General features: G+C 47.4%; 1 long non-coding RNA gene across 1 annotated transcript; it reads right to left on the reverse strand.

Moving 5' to 3' along the window:
- Nucleotides 1-1122: 1122 nt before the first annotated feature.
- Nucleotides 1123-3500, reverse strand: LOC119819564. The gene is made up of 2 exons (XR_005286288.1): nt 3183-3500; nt 1123-1456 (listed from the first exon to the last, which is right to left on the reverse strand). It is a non-coding gene; the product is annotated as an uncharacterized LOC119819564 (long non-coding RNA).
- Nucleotides 3501-6308: the final 2808 nt, after the last annotated feature.

Genomic DNA, 6308 nt, shown 5'->3' on the forward strand with positions numbered 1-6308 from the left:
GAAGCTAGGTTGATCCAAACAATCCTCCTGTCTCTGAGCTTCTTCGGTGGGTGCTTAGGATTTGAACTCTGGTCCTCGTGCTTGCCCAAGTGCACTAATCTGCTGTCTCACCGGTGCCTAATGGCATAATCTTTTTGGTTGGTTCTGTTAAGTACTATTTTCTTTGCATTTATGTTTCCTTGAGTCACAGTTACCATAAAATAGTATTTCTTTATTTTTCTGGGTTCTTGTTATAGCTTTTAGTACCTTCTTGTGAAAGAGGTAGTTATAGTCCAGAAGTCACAAACTGGAAGCCCAGACAGTGTGTTTTGTGGTATTACGGGATAAGACTGAGCCCTGAACTTTATTACACTAGATGAACACTCTACCACTCGGCACAGAAATGAGTTTGGATGGCTCCACAACTGTTTTCCTAAATGCTTGAATTAGCAAACAATATTAAAAAAAAAAATCAGGCCGCTGTGGTAGTGCCCGCCTTTAGACCCAGCACTCAGGAGGCAGAGGCAGGTGGTGGATCTCTGAGTTTGGGGCCAGCCTGGTCTACAGAGCGAGTTCCAGGACATCCAGGGCAACACAGAGAAACACTGTCTTGAAAAACCAAAATAAATAAATAAAATACATAAAATGAAAATAAGAAATGAGATAGAATCGCATTTTAAAAAAAGCCTCACCGGGCTGTGGTGGCACACGCCTTTAATCCCAACACTCGGGAGGCAGAGGCAGGCAGATCTCTGAGTTCGAGGCCAGCCTGGTCTACAAGAGCTAGTTCCAGGACAGGCTCTAGAAACTACAGGGAAACCCTGTCTCGAAAAACCAAAAAAATAAATAAATAAAAATTAAAAAAATAGCCTCAAGTTGTTGACTTTTCGTAAACCATTGTTGAATGCAGCAAACTGAGAGTGCATGCCAACACACCCTTTGCGACACTGACCTGGCCTGCCTTCTTCAGTTCTCTGCAGCGCCTGCCATGCATCTGTATGTACCCAACCTGGCCACTGAGAACTCTGGAGAATAGGCCCCACCCTAATCTACCCGGCAGCTGCTGAAAGTGATGCTGATTTCATTTCGTCATTATTTGTGTCTGTTTCCATAGAGTCTGGGAGTTCCTCCAGAGCTAACGTATTGCCTTTTCTTTAAAAAGCCTTTTTAGATTTATTTTTATTTTTATGTGTTTGAATATTTTGCCGGTGTGCACACATGTGCACCGCAAAGGGCATGCCTGTTGAAGCCCTTGGGCCTGGGGTTGCAGACAGTTGTGAGCCACCATTATGGGCGCTGGGGAGGAAACTAAGATTCTTAACCGTTGAGCCATCTCTCCAGCTCTGCGTATTGCTGGCTTTGTTGGCCCGTGTCCACGTGTTCCAGTGCTTGGAACAAAGACATCAGATATGCTTTTCTTCAGGGAACTCTGAAGTTTGGTCCTTCACAGGTATTCCACAGATGCCAGGCCTGAAAGCTGAGGAACCCGAAGTGTGAGATTAGTCCAAGCTGCTGGGGAGGAAGTGAATGATGGGCGGGCGTGGTGAGCGGCCTGAAGCAGGCCTACTCAAGAGTTACACTGCGCAAACCCCAGGCGCAGAAGGCTCTGTGGCAAACAAAGAATCTGTTTCACCCCGTTTAACCGAATGTTTCCCAATCATTTCCTTTCTCATTATTTTGACATCCAGTGTTTGATTTTGTAATCCCTTCCTCACAGATACATTTTAGTACAAAGTGGCAAGCTTTTTTTTTTTTTTTTAATTCTGTTTTGTTTTGAAGACAGAGTTTCTCTGTGTAGTCCTGGCTGCCCTGGAAGTTACTCTGTAGACCACCTTGGCCTCCAACTCAGAGATCCGCCTGCCTCTGCCTCTCAAGTGCTAGGGTTAAGGGCTGACAAGCTGGTTTTTTTTTTGTTGTTGTTTTTTGTTCTTTTTTAATGACCGTGGGCTAACAGCTCTCTGTTTTAAGACATATTGCTAAGAACTTTTGGACAATCCAGTGAACTCCTAGTGCTATCAAGTCCTGCTGCTTTTCTCTGATGGGGCAACAGCTTACCTTTGTTGCTCTTAATTGTTATGGATTGCAATATCTCAGTCCCGTGTCCGTCCCGTCCCCCCCCTCCCCCCCTCCCCCCCCCCCCCCCCCCCCCCCCCGCTTCAGTAACTCGAGTGTTGGAATTACTATGTTGTAGATGAAGAAATGAAGAAATGTGCCGGGAAAGAGTCAGTTACTTGCTTTTGGCCCAAAGCTAGGCAGACTTAAAGCATCGTATTCTCCTGGGAACTCCCATCATGTGTGCGTGTTTGTGTGTTGTGTGTTTCTTGTGTGCTGTGTGTGTTTCTTTGATCAAGTCATCTAGGTTTTCCTTGGTTGTTAAGTCAGGATGTTGGCTGTAAATTCTTAGATCTAGAATTGTATTCTACATTCCCAAATTTGCAATCAGACCCTGCTACTGTCTGAGGAAGCCTGGAGGACCTTCCCACACACACACACTCCCCACCCCCACCCGGGAAGAGTGTCGCCCAAGGTTCTCAATCATGGTGGGCCAGCAGCAGCACTTGGTACAACAAAAGTACCGAAAAATCTTTGAGCACCATGCAGTGGGGTCTGAGTCCTTCTCCTCCTGCCCGGGTCTTTGGCTCTTTCCATACCCGTCCAGGGGAGCTGCACTATCCCTGTGGACTGGGAGGAGCCCCTGGGGTACAAGGCTCCCTTTCGCACAGAGCCTGTTCCCAGAGCGTGGTCTGGGCTAGACACGACAGCTCCGGAAAGGCGCCGCCCGGATCCCGCTGTCCTCCCTGTTGGGTGCCCCGAGGTGCGGCAAGACCCGGAGAGGACTGCGCCTAGGACAGGGCAGCCGGAACCAGCACCGTCCCGTGCTCACCGAGGGGGGAGAGGGCGGAGGTAGCCTGCTGGGCTGCTGGTTGAGGTCAGGCCCGGCCTGGAAAGCGAAGGTCAAGAGTACATCTTGGTTCTAGGGTTTTGAAATTAAAGGGATCTGGACTGTCAGATTCGTCCTTCAACAACTCCAAGGAGTTCCTTCTTCTGAAAATGGGCCTCACTTTGCAACCATAGGAGGGGGAGGGTGGGGATATGTGTGCCCCGGAATGTGAGCTGGAGTGAACACCCGTGAAGGATGAAGGTCTCTGTCTCAGAAACCTCTCTTCCCAAACTTCCATATTGGGGTGTGAAGTCTGGGCTACCTGCAGAGGTCCACGCGGCCGATGATCCACAGCAAAGCCCTGTCTTGCACCGGGACTGAAGTGCTGAGCTCGTGAGAACGCTCCAGAGAGATACTCGCCTTCTGTTCCTGCTCTGCCCCCCGGGGGGGTGGGGGAGTTTCTGAGATTCGCTGCTGCGTGTGGTCTCCCCGAACTCTCCCTTACCGCTTCGGAGCTCAGATTGTAGACCCGGAAGTTTGTCTCTGCTGACGCAGGATCGGAGGCCTCCCCCAACCTGCCGACTTCACCTAGAAGTCGGGGTTAACAGGCCTACTCTAGAGAAAAACTTTCAGAGTCTAATCTGAGCTCCGGCTCAAACTAGTTCTCAGACTTCCTGGAAGTTACTTAACGCCCTCCCGACAGCAGATTCCCCTGCTGTTAAGTGGGGGAGAATAAAAATAGCGCCTGTCTACCTCACGAGCTTGACTGGAAGGTTAAGCAAAATGATTCAAAGTAGAATTTACTTCGTGTTTTAGACTATTTTGCAATGCCATAACTGTCTGACCGGGTAATTTATAAGAGAACCGGGGCTCATTTTGCTCAAAGTTCTGAAAGTTATGAATCCCACAGACATGTGGCAAGGGATTGAGAGCTGTGTCACCCCATAGCGGAAGGGAGGAGGACAAAACGGGTAAAAATGAAGGGGCAACAGGGTCAGACTCACTTTTATTACAAAACACGTCTTATGCCGGGCGGTGGTGGCGCACGCCTTTAATCCCAGCGCTCGAGGCAGAGGTAGGCGGATCTCTGTGAGTTTTGAGACCAGCCTGATCTACAAGAGCTAGCTCCAGGACAGGCTCTAAAGCTGCAGAGAAACCCTGTCTCGAAAAAAAAAAAAAAAAAAAAAAAAAAAAAAAAAAAAAAAAAAAAAAAAAAAAAAACCACGTCTTATGATAACCCTTCTCTGAGACAAGGACGTTAATCCGTTCAGAAGGGCAGAACCCTCCTGACCTAACCCCATATTTGGTTTCATCTTCAAAGCTGAAAAAATAAGAAAAGCTACCTAGAGGAAGGGTTTTTTTTTTAAGTAGGAATTTCAGAGTTATAGAAAATTCCTTATGTTACAGAATGGATTGAAAAAATATATAAAGTGGCTTGTCAGTTTAGAGGCATACAAATGCATTTATCTAAATTATCCAAGTAAGAAGGTAGATACACATAGTTGGCATAACAAAAGATTTATTATGCTGAGTGTCACCACACAGGGTTCACATTCTGAATTCCTAACTACCATCCTAAGCTTCTCTCCCCAAGGCTGGTCACCTGCGCGCCCTATCACAGTTGAAGGTCAAGTTCAGTCTCTGACGGAAGTTTCTGATTTGATTTGAGGATCACGGTGGGGGAGACTCTCCAGCCGCAGGGCAGATCAAGGTGGCACCTCTCCAGATGTGCAGAGCAGAGCCTTGCTCCTGGTCTCTGCTTACGCACTGCCCAGTGCGCACCACGGGTTCTAGGATTGCGTCTGGTTATCTTGAGTGGTGCCACTGGGTTCTGGTTATCAGGTGATGTCTGGGGTATTGTTTGGATGGAAGCCACACCCCAGCCCCTGGCATCCACATATCAAAGAGTCTGGAAGGTTTGGGTGGAAGTTCCACCCCAAGCCCTCTCCCCTGGGAGTTGCCTCAGTCCAGACTCCGCCCCTGAGACAACCTACGACCCCTCCCCAGAGATGCTCAAGACCACTCCTACAGGGTATTTAAATTACCCCCCCCCCCCCCCCACACACACACACAGAACAAACACGTGATTTGTGGGTCTTCCTTTCCTGGCTTCACTCTTGGGGTTGGAAAGCCATCTGGGAATGTTGGTATCCATTTAACCTGAGGTTTTTGGTTTTTTTTTAATTTGGTTTGATTTGGTCTGATTTGGGTTATGGCATCACTGGAGGGGCTTATTGGGGTGCAGAGATTTTTCAGGTATGGTGGGTTTTCAGACATCACTATTTCAACCTGTCTAAAAGGCATTTGTACAGTGCTCAATGTACCATATGTAGGAATCTCAGGTAGTAAAGTCCAAAGAATAAAATTGGAGCCAGGCAGTGGTACTGTGCTTCTTTAATGCCAGCACTCGGGGTGGGCCGGAGCGGGGGGGGGGGGGGGGGGGGGAGGCAGAGGAAAGTGAATCTCTGAGTTTGAGGCCAGCCTGGTCTACAGAGCGAGTTCTAGGATGGCCAGGGCTACCCAGGGAAACCCTGTCTCAAAAAGTCAAAAAATAAATAAAATAAAATTTGAAGAGAACAGATCAACTATTATAGTTTCTTCCTCATTGTAGTAAGAATGTGACTGATTTGCCCTCTTCCAACGTACTTCAAATGTTGCTTTGGAAAACTACATTCTCTCTCTCTCTCTCTCTCTCTCTCTCTCTCTCTCTCTCTCTCTCTCTCTCGTGTGTGTGTGTGTGTGTGTGTGTGTGTGTGTGTGTGTGTGAGTGATATCTTATTTTCAAAAGTTAGAGATGTGAAGGCCTGAGAGGGGAAAATATCCTAAGAGCTTTCCCTTCACTGTTTTTGAGATTAGCCAGTCCTTTCCATTTGCACTAGAAAGCCAGTCTCTCAGTTTGAAGGACAGAGACAGCTGTTTTCAGTGGGGAGGTAAACCACTTTAAGGGAACTTCAAAGTGTCAAGATATCGCTTAGGAGGAGGGGTGAGAACAGGGGTGTTTATGATCAAGATACATTGTATACGTGCATGGAATTGTCGAAGAACAAAGTTAAAATAGTCTTTAAAAAATATCCAAGGCGAGGGATCAGAATCCTAGAAGGCCGCAGTTAAATTCTAGGTGAAGGGAGTGGAGTGGACTTTGCCTTTCCTAACCCCTCCAGTGGTCCCTTGCAGTTCAGACTCGGAGACACACCCGCTCTCCTTGCTTAAATTGCCCTATTCCTTTATAAGTTTCTTGGGTGTGTTTGAAGCTCAATGGTAGATAGAGTGCTGCCTACCATGTATAAAATCCTAGGTCTGATCCCTGAAACCAGAAAAAGAAAATCCAAATATCCAGTTTCTTTGGGAATTACCTTCCGTTTGTATTGAAAATTAGGACAGCATGCGTGCATTTGTCTGGTGTTGCGGAATATGTGTGTACACTGTGAAGATGTGCCTCTGCCTAAGA

Source organism: Arvicola amphibius, chromosome 7 (assembly GCF_903992535.2).
Source record: "Arvicola amphibius chromosome 7, mArvAmp1.2, whole genome shotgun sequence".
Lineage (NCBI taxonomy): Eukaryota > Metazoa > Chordata > Mammalia > Rodentia > Cricetidae > Arvicola > Arvicola amphibius.